This window comes from Clupea harengus, chromosome 25 (assembly GCF_900700415.2).
Source record: "Clupea harengus chromosome 25, Ch_v2.0.2, whole genome shotgun sequence".
NCBI lineage: Eukaryota > Metazoa > Chordata > Actinopteri > Clupeiformes > Clupeidae > Clupea > Clupea harengus.
In genome coordinates, this window is record NC_045176.1 from 13,377,611 (window position 1) to 13,391,019 (window position 13,409).

The window sequence follows — 13,409 nt, forward strand, 5'->3', positions numbered from 1 at the left end:
GCGGCTTTAGCCAACTGATTCATTTGGTGGTGGTGGGCAGCTAGGGGATGGGTCGGGCCAGGGGGGCTCATCAGTTGCTCGCTCTTGATTGCCTATGCTGACTGGCCCTGGCGATTTGTGCTTGAGTCAGCAGCACTGCCCACTGTAAATCACGCACGCCAAACAGGCCCCTGGAGAATGCGGCGAGAAGAAACCACAGGGTCCGGAATGAGAGCACTGTGCAGATGGATGCCTTTTTGCGGAGGCAATAAACACGAAATACAAACAGCAGACTCAGAAAGGTCAGATTTCATCATTTAGTGAATGGCAGTGACCTCCACACATGTATTGCCATGTGATTAGGATGTGAGAAATTAGGGAGGAGTTAGGAGTCTATTTGTCCATGTGAATTTCTCCCCCGGGGCCCATCAGTTCATACGAATATGACATCAGTAATATTGAATGCATTCTGGATGTATTGGAACACCATCATTGAATCCGAGCTTTCCAATCTTGAAAGCTAGTGAAGGGGGAGGGGGGGGGTAAATTCATCTAACAAATACACAGAAAATATAGCATGAATAATTATGGACTGTAACTATGAACTATTTCATATGTTTGTGCTTTTAATTCAAAGACTCTTGAGTAATGTAACCTAATATAATGTTATAATGAGTTAATATATTCTCGCAAAAACACAGGATATAAAAAAAGCAATGTACTCATAAGCATTGGCACCACTGAAATGCCAATGTTCACAATATTGATTATATGCCACTTTGGATCATCTAGTTAAAGTACTCTGTTATGTTTTTGTTCTAAAATATTTGCAGAGTGTCTGATGACTACAGATTACCAAAGGCTAATCATTAAACCATTTAGACCCTAAAACAAAAATAACAACATTGATAACAACATTGCATGATATAATATCAGACAATAGACATTGATGCCAATGAAAAGAAAGACCAAGGTTCGCAGTAATGATTTTATGACACTTTTGATTCAATGGCAGTTTCGTCTGTCGGGTTCAGTGAAAGTGCATGGCGTAGTCCACTTTGTTGGGACTCCTCATGAAGTTGGCCTGTTCCACCAGTGGATCACATGTCTCAGGCAGTTGTGCAGCAGGAATGTGCTGACTGCCTCCACTAAGCCTCCAGCCTCTCAGCCTCTGACACTTAAGGACATGAACAACATTCCTTCCGAGAACACCTGAGCTTGGGTATGAGACAGGTGCTTTCAAACAGGCACACACACTCACAGACACACACACACACGCACCTAAAGTATATGCACGCACACACACACACACACACACACACACACACACACACACACACACACACACACACACACACACACACACACACACACACACCAACATATGTCGACTCCAACATGCAGCACACACACGCAGATATGGTCAAACATGCCATGCAGCTGCACACACACACACACACACACACACACACTCACACACAGACACACAGACACAGACACAGACACAGAGGGGCAGAGTTGTGATCTGAAGGCAGGATGTGAATAATTGCCTTAAGCTTAAGAGTGAGCGAGTAAAAGGAGCGTGTGGGGGCCCCCGCTGCTGTCTGATACCCCCCGACAGGCAGATGAACAGATGATCACAGCCCCTCTCCATTGTGTGCAGGAGGCTGGTGAGGCCCCTCTCACTCCTCTCTGCCCTGGCGGGGGCCGTCTGAGACGGGGGGCTGCTCCCGGGGGGCGCGTGTCCCACTGCCAGGACAGCAGATGGAGGTTAGACCCCGCTCACTGCCCGCCTGGACCCTCCAGAAAAGATGAGGGGTTGGGTGGGTGTGTGTGTGTGTGTGTGTGGAAGGGGGGAGGGTGGTTGTGGGGTGTGAGCGGGCGTCTGTTCCACCTGCCCGGGTCCCACACAAAGCTGGGCCCCTGACGTCACAAAGGCCCAGGGCTAGTCTGCAGACGGCTGGATCCCGCAGCCCCTTTCACCCTGCAGTGTCTACGTACATCGGACTCATGATTACATTGAAAGCGCTGTCCGTCAGGGAGGGGGTTACATGAATACTAACTATTGCACACAGCTGTCACTGATGCTGCTCCTCCTACAACAGAACCCAACAACCCTGCTCTGGGCAGCTGCGAGTGCGCTGTGCTGTTGCTGTTGCTGTTGGTGTTGGTGGTAATGAAAAATGAAGGCTCCTGAGCGAGCCAACCCTGTATTCACTGCTTGGAGAGGTTTAATCACAGGGAGCATTGAGTGCTGACAGGTCAAAAGAGCACAAACATGTACGAAGAGGAGAAGGAGCGCGGGTGGGGGTGGGGGTGGGGGTGGGGGTCTGGAGTGCAGGGGTGGGTGCTTTTGTGCTCCAGCTTTACCCAAGGTCGAACATTTCTGATATCTGAAAGGTTACATTCACAGTGATTATAAAGACCCAGGCGTTGCACCGTGCTTGCATCTTCGAGCACCTACTGTACTGTATAAATGGCAACTCTGAGGCAGCCGGAGAAAGTGTGGCAGTGAATCCAGGGGATTGGTAGCGGAGCGCTGAGTAATTCATATGCGCTCAAGGGCTTGCGTAACACTGATGTAGTCTGGGATGTGTTTTAGGGGCTTGGGATGTGTTTTATCTTCACCTGAGAGCACACCAAACGGACAGGAAGGGGAACATGACAGAGTATTAAGAGCCCTGTCCCCATGGCCGGGGGAGAGGAGTGTGTTATGTGAGGAGGTCTGACGTGATGTGATTACGTATGAGGAGCACGTCCACAGGAGGTGACATCATAGTGCTGTGTCACATCGCTGTGTGTCGTCTGCTGCAGCAGAGCCACCGATGCGGCGGCAGCACCAGCACCAGCACCTTCCATCACACACACACACACACACACACACACACACACACACACACACACACACACACACACCTACAGTATATGCACACACACACACACACACACACACACACACACACACACACACACACACACACACACACACACACACACACCTACAGTATATGCACACACACACACACACACACTTACAGTATATGCACACATACCGTATATGCACACAAACACACGAATGCACATATGCCTACACATGCATCCCCACACTTCGGTGTCTGTTGTGCCTGCTCTGTTTTCCCTTGCTTTGATGCAATTTAACAGGCTGTTGCAATCATTTAGCCCGTGTCTGTTTCCATTACATCCTCAGGGTTTCTTCCATTATTCATGTGCTGTGATGTTGTGACTGAGCAGTGGCTGGCCAGGGCTCTCTCACTGTTCTTTCAATCCTTTTTTTCCTCTTTGCTAATTAACGCTCATCGTGATCTATTTACAGGAAGAGTGTTCAGGCAGCGCTGTGCCAGTCAAAGAGAGCAGCAGCAGCCACCAGCTCTAGTAGGCTATCTACATCTCTGCCCTGTCAGTCTGTCACTTCAGCCTACAGTCAGGGGAGTAGCTGGGGGCTGGAGTGTGTGTGTGTGTGTGTGTGTGTGTGTGTGTGTGTGTGTGTGTGTGTGTGTGTGTGTGTGTGTGTGTGTGTGTGTGTGTGTGTGTGTGTGTGTAGGTGTGTGTGTGTGTGTGTGTGTGTGTGTGTGTGTGTGTGTGTGCATGTGTGTAGGTGTGTGTGTGTGTGTGTGTGTAGGTGTTTATGTGTATGTGTGTGTGTGTGTCTATGTGTGTGGTGGTGTTTGGGGGGGGGGGGGGCGCGTTGTATCATACTCCCAAAATGAGACAAATTTCAAAATCTTAACAAAATGGCATTGAGAAGTAGTGGAGGGCAAAAACGGCCGACCCTGCCTCTAGTTTGGCTATGTCCCTGACTACAACTGTCCCCACTCAAGGACGTTTAGAATCAGCCTTTTCCTTACCAGAACATGTTTGTGTTGCCTTGTGTTCGCACTGTACATTTTACTGGTAAGGTCATCAGCTTGGAAGGAACTTGTGCGGAAAAGAAAACCCGTAGACTGTGAGTGCTGCAGCATGAGAAGATGGAAGATGAAACTACGGCACGGTTTGATCATCACTATCGATACCTTCTCTAAGGTTCAAGGCTGCACTGAGGAAACAGATTGTCCTGTGTGGTTATGTTGCATATTTGAACACTGTCCCTCCTTCTCTGTTTCTGTCTCTCTGTTTTCCCCCCGCCCTCCCTGGTCTTTCTCTCTCTCTCTCCCCCCCGCCCTCCCTGGTCTGTCTCTCTCATGCTCCGCATTCCTTTGATTCTGGATTATAATAGCTGTTCACTCAGAATATCCTCCAATGCCGCAGGTACCCCTTGCCCAGCTGAACACAAGGACACACTATTCTCCATGGGCTGATGCCTGTTTCCTGTTTCCCTTTGTGTGCATGACAGAACAGGAACTCTCTCCGTGGCAATGCAACCCTACAGGATGAAACACTGAACAAATGCCGTACCTTGAGACCTCATTGTGGCATTTGAAACGCTAATTTAAACAGGCTGTTGCTGTGCAGAACACCTTTGAGGAGGTCGGGGAAGAAAAGAGTGAGAAAAGATAAGACGTAGAGGCTTTAGTGACGAATGCGATTGTGTAACCCAATTCCTGTCTGAGAAAGACTGCTCTGCAGTAGCAGGGAAATGACGAGCTCTTCCACTGCTGACATTGATCTTCTGTCAGGCCCAGGTCGATTCTGTGATGGTTATTTAAGGAGAGAGAGCTTTTCTTCTCTTCGCTTAGCTCTACTGGTGGTTTAGGGTTCAAAAGAGCAGGAGAAGAGGAGGGCTCCCTTCTGAGCTATGTGGCAGTTGGTGCTGTGGTGAAAGAGTTATCTTCTGGATAGTGACCAAAAGAGTTTGGCATTCTCAAACCATGACTCACAACAGCTCTGTTGAATACCGGTGCAACCTGTTATACCGGTGTGTGTGAGCCTGGACTGAATGTACTGCTTCACCTACGTGACTTAACACTTTTATTCACTTAGCCACCTTTCGAAAATAACATACATCACAGGACTCCATACAATGCACAGACCATGTTCATCACACAATCGTTACATTTCCTGAAATAAACACAATTCATTTGAATGTTAATGTCAAACAGTTTGGCATTTACGTGCCATTCATAGCACAGATTTCTAAGGGGTGTTTGAGATGCCCTGGCTATGTGACTGAGATGAAGACAATCAGACAATCAGAAGTCTCTGAAGAAATCTCTCAGAAGAAATAGCTGGCGTTCCAGGGCGTTCCAGGAGGAGCCCTGGAGCGGCTGGACTAATTATTTTTTTATAAAACTGATGACAGACTTTAGCTTCTGCCTTGCTCCGCACAAGTACTTCATGAGAACATGGTACATGGGAACACACAGTGCCATATACTGACAGCATATAGTCAAGGTCACCCCCTGAAAATGAAACAAATTAGCATTCGCTAATCAGATTCATGGTTTATTCACTGTGGACCAGCCACTTTGGATGTCTGCTCAAGACCAACCAAAGGCTGCTCTTACAGCGTTTCTCTTAAATCTTTCATACCTGTCATGTCTGCTTATGACAGCCAGCTCTGATTTCCCCAGCTCTCTGAAGGCAAAGAGACAAAGGCATCCTCAGAGGCTCTCTAGACGGGTAGCTCCTGAAATATGAATGTTATTTGGGTATTAGCTTGTGTTTGTGCTGTGTGTTTTGTAAGTGAGAAATAAAAGCCAACTGAGGGACATAGCATCTATGTCACTGGATTCCATTACTGAGGAAACGTTTCTTTTGAAAATCTACTCATTTCCGTACTTATCCATCTTTCTGTATCTTCTCCTGCCCTGCGGAGGCATGGAGGCTATACGTATACATGCTATAGCATGCTGCTAACAAAGAGGAAAGCCATCTATCATGAGGGCTCTTCATAAAGCTTAAGGAACACATACTGCACATCTCTCCCCTGATAATAGCTCATTACTGTATTGTACAAACAATATACCGAATGCAGTGTAAGGCAAGTATAACTTCAAGAGGGCTCTCTGACCTGTAGATGTAGGTAAAGTTGTTACTTGTGTCTTTATAAAATGAGAAGCTACTGCTGTGTGCCTGCATAGAGTTCTACCGGTATCTGTGTGATCGGTATCTGTGAGAACCACGTATATGAACAGCCTGACTTACTAATCGACTGACTGACTGAGAGGTTGTTTGAGAGGCTGACGTCAGCAGTGTGGCAGTGCTGTGCCGCTGTGCATCATGACATGGCCGCTCACTTCCGGCATATTACGCACGCCGGTTAGATCAGGGAATGAGATGGTGCTGCTGTGGTGCTGCCGTCGTCACAGCAACCAGGTCATACTCACTCCAGCTCTCTGCATCCATTCAGGGAGCGATGCCTGGCTGGTGAGGAGGAAAGGAACATTGATGGTTACAGCACATGCTGTATGCATATGGTCCTGCAATGAGTGTGTGTGCAGTTCCACAGAGGACAGCGGTGTACATCAGTTAATTTCTGTTTGATAAGAGATCTTCTCTGACCACTGACCATGCCCATACATGTTTTTATAAATCCTGTTTCCTTTTCACTCTCGGTTTACCTCAGGACAAAGCCAAGGACATTGTCAAGCTGCTCTTGGATGCAACTCGCAGCTTTTTGAGACACCTATTATGACACATAACATGGTCTTCTGAGGAAGACAATATGTAGGTGCGATCTCACTCCTCCGACACCTCTTCTGGCTGTCCTTCTGCCTTTGATCAAACAGTAATTTACACCTCAGAGCAGGGTAGCAACAGTACCAGCGAGGTTGAACCGCATCACGGCGCTGTGTGTGTTTACTCCTCTTTTGGGGTACTGCTGTGGCCTAACCTCTGCTGCTAAAGACAGAATACCCTCTGCACACAGAGGTCTGTTTAATTTCATCTCAACTACACGGATGAACAACTGTAACTTATTTGGAAATCATTCCGCTTGTGTACACTGAACAGTCCAGCTCTTTAAACAGCGCAGACACGTAAGTGATATAAACCACAAGGCAGACATCAAGATGAAGACCACTCTCAACGACCCCTGCTCCAACAGACACACACACACACACACACACACACACACACACACACACACACACACACACACACGCACACACACACACACACACACACGCACACACACACACCAGACACACGCACTCACACACACACACACACACACACACACACACACGCACACACACACACCAGACACACGCACTCACACACACACACACACACACACCACACACACACACACACACACACACACACACACACACACACACACACACGTCTTTACTGCCTCTTTAAAGAGGGTAACAGTGTTGTCACAGGAGCCTGAGAAAAGTCCAAGGTGTGTTATTTCACTTGAGGGACCCTCTGGGAACTGAAGTGCCTGGCACCCAAGGGCCGTAAACCCCAGAGGGAGGGCTTTTGGGAAAACACTCTCCACCACCTACAGTGCTGTGTCTCGCACATCCTGTGTTTACATTCCCACTCACGGGGCCATGCAAGCACAGCATGGGAAGTGGCCTTGTTTGTGTGCACAACTGAAAACAGGCTTGTTTATAAAAGAGTCCTTTTTTTCCCCCCCCTGATTAATTGTTGCGTGTCTGTACAGAACCCCAGTTGGAGTCCGTTACTTTCCACTTAGACAGACATTATTGGCTGCAGAGATGCGTCAGTTGAAATCGTTTCGCGTCAGTCAAAACACTTGTGTTGAGAGTAAAAACATGCTTTAATGGGGATTCTGGAAACCCGGGCTTTGATCAAAATGCACACATGCACACACTCACACACTCCCACGCTCACACATAAACTCTCTCACTCATACACACACACACACACACACACGCGTACACATGGTTCTTGTGTGGCAAGGTTCAGTGACGACCCACTCAGGTGATATTATAAATATGTATCGGCTCGCGGGTGAGTCATCATATCTGGGAAATGATGATAGGCTCAGAAGTTTCCTGTGGCAACCGTGTCTTAGAGAAATTCATGGTGGCCACCCACATGTGTAGGAGGACAAGCGAGCCAGCTAAAGTGGACCCTAATTGCACAGGTCTGAACTGCAGTTTGTGCGCAGAGGCTTGACGTCATGATGAAGCCTTTGTTTTTCTCCCCTCGTCTCCCATCCAGCTCTCCCCTGCTGAGCACGTTCCCTCAGCTCCTCTAAATAGCTTGCTTCCGCTCCTAAACAAGACGCAATCAGCGCACACAGGACAGCGGCGGAAAAGAACTACGGAAGACAGGAACAAAATTGACAACTCAAAGAGAGGATAAGGGAGATGGGGGGATGGGGGAGGGGTAACATGTATTGGGGAAAGATGCCAGGCTAAGATGTCATTTCCATACTAGACTGACATCTGTTTTGTGCCACATTACATGCCTGCTTTATACTCACAATGGTTTCTGGTGGAAGAAACTGCCAAAACCCTGTACAGCTTTGTCGGGCATCTTAGAGCAGAGATGCCACACACACACACACACACACACACACACACACACACACACACACACACACACACACACACACACACACACACACACACACACACAGACAGACAGACAGACACACACACACACACACACACACACACACACACACACACACACACACACACACACACACACACACACACACACACACACACACACACACACACACACACAGAGACATGCCAGAGGCCACATGGCCTGGTGAGGGGAAAGTGCCTGTGGCTATATTAAGAGGGCAGGCAACAGGAAGGAGGAAGCGGAGGGGACTGCTGTGGGGATGAGACGTGTGACCAGAAACTCAATGAGCCATATCTCTCCCTCTCCATGGGCGTTCAATACGGCAGCCCTGTCAGAGAGGGCTGTGAGGATAAATCATTTGTCTCAGTTCGGCTCCCGCTGTGAGATGAATATAGAGAGTAACATTTTAGCGTTGGATGAAAACAACAAGACACACAGCGGCCTGTTGGGCAAAAGGAGAGGAATCTAATGAGGCCATCAATCTGCACACAGAGAGAACTTCAGGAGTTCCATCAATCAGGAGCCATTATCACCAAAGCCAGCGTAACCCTGGTCCTAGTCGTAAGCAGGGACTGATAACAGGACTATTCCGAGTCAGCCAGTAAGCCGGGCACGTGGGAGAGACGGACAAGCCTGGCCTCGCGGTCAGGAGTATAAATATGCATCAGTCAGCAGATGGACTGAATGATGATTTGCCATCGCAGATTCTGCTTTGGGCACGTTTGGCACTCGCCGTGCTCAGGAGCCATTCTGTCACACGTCAGTTGGGGCTGACGCCTGACAGGGACCAAATGGAGCCATGGCTTACTTGCTGCAAGTCCTGATTTTATTCTTTCTCTCTCTATTTCTCTCTCCCTTTCCCTCTCCCTCTCTCTCTCTCTCTCTCTCTCTCTCTCTCTCTCTCTCTCTCTCTCTCTGCAGAGGCTCAGAGAGTTAGTGGCCCACATCAGATGAGCAGGGAGCCACAGCCACCAGTAGACCACACAGACCCCCGCTGCAGGGCCAACCCTGCTGTGTGTGCCTGCGTCAGTCAGTCAGTCAGTCAGTCAGTCAGTCCTGAGATGACTGAAGCGCTGCAGCAGGCCATGGGTGTCAGGTTTATTTATGTTGTACATTTCATACATATTCAATGTGCAATTCAATGTGCTTTACATACTATATAAAAGCAAAAGGAACATCCAAAGGAAAAATAAAAACAAAGTGTAACATGTATGATTACATAACCGATATAATTACAAGTAAGGTGTAGTGAGAACAGAATGCACATTTAGAGTTCAATCATAGGCACATGAAAAGAGAAATGTTTTTAACCTGGATTAACAAATTGCCACATATAGGGGCACATCTAAGATCTTGTGTTAGTTTGTTTCAGTATGCAGCAGAACAGCTAATGCTGCTTCACTCTGTGTAGTCTGGACTCTGGGCTCTACTAGCTGACCTGAGTCTATGGATCAAAGAGCCCTACTCTGGGCTCTACTAGCTGACCTGAGTCTATGGATCTAACAGCTCTACTTGGTTTATATTCTATAAACATATCATAGATGTGTTCAGGGCCTAAACCATTCAGTGATTTATAGACTAGTAGCAGCACTTTAAAGTCTGTTCTGTAACTACCTGGAAGCCAGTGTAAAGATTCTAGAACTGGAGTAATGTGCTCTGTTCTCTTGGTCCTGGATAAAACTCTGGCAGCAGCATTTTGAATGAGGTGCAGCTGTTCAATGATTAAGTAGTTAAGTAAATAAAAAAAAACGTCTTCAGAAGATCTCTTAAAATTCACTGCGAAGAGAAGTCCTTTCAAAGATGCAATTAAGTTGCAGGTGAAAGTGGCCTGTTCTCTTAAGGAACTAGATAAGAGTGACACTCAGTGTGTTTACATGATGGTATAATTCGAATCTTTGCTTAGTCGGACTATGCTTTCTTTCGAGGGTAGGTGCTATTATCCCAATGTACATGGCAGTGAATAAATCGAATCATTGGCCGTAAGCATGTCATATCCGATACGATAGGTGGCGCTGTTTTTATTACAACTAGTGGTGATACAGCCCTTTCCGCTTGACCTCTTCACCACTACCAATAACAACAACAGTTGATTGAGCATGAATCGCGTCTGTTCATCGGTCCAGAAATGCGTGTTGCCTCTTGGGTTGTTTGTTTGTTTGTTTGTTTGTTTCTGCCAGGCCGATGTGTTTATAAGTTACATTATTCAAAGGTGAAAGATAAAAGGCGAGAGAAACGCATGCACATTCACACACACACACGCGCGCAAATAATGGGTTACAGCCAAAACTCATTGCCCTTCTGCCAGTTGCATCAAATTGTTTAAGTACTTCTTCGCTGTCGATTTCCAAATCTGTGTGAATATTCATAAGAGCAAGTCCAGTCAGTCTTTTGTCAGTCATCGTACTTCGTAAGATATGTCTTAAGACGCCCCATTGTACTGAATGACCGCTCAGCAGACGCTGTGGAAACGGGCAAATGTGCCGAACTTTCCAGGGCTTGATAAAGCTCACTGCATTTGGGCTGTAGCTCATTTAGCTGTTTCCAGCTCTATATCTGCATCGTCAACGCTGGGCATTAGTTGTCCGTACTCCGATTTTATAGTTTCCCCATCGTAATAAATATGCATTCATGATATTTTTCTATGACCGAGTTTGACAGGTATTGGTCAGGTAATAGTCGAGTGACAGCTGATTTCACAAGCATTAACTTTAAACCAGAATATTATAACGTGTCGGCATAGTCGCCCCGTAATGCCGTGCAGCGGGCGCATACTGTTATACTTTATGTTATGCATGACGTTCCCTAGGCTATATGTTCCTTACCGTTCTAATTACATGTCGTTGTTCTGTGTTGGGACAGAGCTTATACAGGTGGGTGACGGTAGCACAGTCTGTTCGTGGGCATAAAGCCCGTGCCATTGTGACAGTGTGTTGTGTTTAATAAAAAGCCATAACAAATATACCACGCTTCCGTGATTTGTTACAATATAATGGTCTTGATTCTATAATGTATAAACACGTAGGTTACAGGGTGGGTGTGGCAGAGAGAGAGAGGGAGAGCGATGATGCACACGGATATATCAGATTTAGCGACCGGAGCAAAGTTATGTTGCTGTAACGTTGAACTCTTTGCAATCAATAAATACAGTACTTAATAGGCTAATTGATACAATATCTCCTTGTTTGAGTGTGGTTGTTTGAGTGCAATGGGAGTGTATGATCGTTATTGTCTATAAAGCAGTGTTTCTCAAACTTTTTCAGACCAAGGACCACTTAGCCAATAAAAATTCGCGGACCATTTAACTAAATATCCCCGGAACAACATGCCTCCTACCCAAGACCTGGCGCCAGACAATTGTTAGCGCACACATGATTTTCGCGGGCTCTCCTTTTGTACGTACCAGTAGGCTAGTTATAGATATGACAATGCGCAAGGCAAAGCATCTGGAACCCTGCTCCATGCGTGACTTGGTTATGTTACAAACTATAGTTCGCTCACAGCCTCATACTCCCATCACACACTCAGACAGACATCACAAAACACAACGATGCGCATACTGACCGCAGTATTTCACTACCAACAGTAGGCTAGCCCACTGGCATTAATACAGCCATCCTAGTAGTCAACTTTTCATAATTAAAAGCTGTCATTATCCAACGTCACACAACACAGAATATAGCCTAGTTATCATCTTGCTGTCTCAGCGGGAGAAAAACACAGTGTTTTGAATGCAACTCCGCGACGAGATAATGCCCTATGAGGCTGAACCACTTTCTCCTTGTCTATGTTTGAGGCTTTCTCATTTAATTTTCTTTTCATAGTTCCTGTCTTAAGCCACCAATCCATGACCTTGTTAATAGATTAGACAAATCTTTATTAGATTAGGCTACTACTGGCTGTGTTCTCTTCGTTCTGAGTTGTATGTTAGAAATGTCGCAATAATTTACTTGTGGCCGTCGCGGACCACACTTCATCATATTTGATAGAATGAAGAACAAATTAGTTGTGAATACTATCACCGAGTTTGAAAGGTATTTGGTCAGGTAACAGCCCTTTAACAGCTGATTTGCTTTCTGATTTGACAGTACTGCTGTGTGTTTTAAGCAAATAAAATGTGGACTGTTTACAAGCGGGCACCTGCTATCGTTGATTATACAGTAAATACGTTGTGAAATGAAACAAAAACACATCACAGTTAAAGATGTATTAGTATTGATTGATTCACATCGATATGAATGGATGACATGACTAACAAGTGGTGGGAAATTAATATGAAAGTATTTGTTCTGTGAATTAGCGCGCTCTGTCCAAACAGTCGCAGTCAACGTTTTTGTCAACACTGGCACCACATAAGTATCGTAATTTGAACGTCCTTATACGTTTTTAAGGAGGGGTTGTAAAGGTACTCATATCTTCGGACCTCTTCTGTTATGTTTGTTCATAGTCAACAAGAATAAGCTTGTGAGACAGTCTGCAGGATATTCATAAATAAACGTGTCATTAGTATGAACAGCTGAGACAACGTATCGTCTCTTTCGTCTTCCGGGTCACGACCTGGCAGGGAGGGAGGGAGGATGGCGGCGGGATCTCAAGCATGCGCAAAGACGCAAAGTCCAGTTCCTTATCCAATTCACCGTTACATGCCGCAATAGTCGAACTATCAACTGGATCGGATCGAGTTATCCAGGGGTGTTAGTCCGACTATGTGCGGTCCGACTACGATCCGACTAAGGTGCTTACATGAAACGGATAATGCGATTTCAGTCCGACTAAGGCAGTTATTCGAATCCATGTAACCACGGTCACTTGTAACAACCCAGAAGTTGCACGAGGGCCCCGCTTAAGCTAAACATAGCCGAATGCTAACAATAATGAAAACGATGAGGTAGTAAATTCCAGTCTTATCAGCCATCTGATGAAACTCTCTTATCGCACTGCGGTTCATTTGAGTCAGT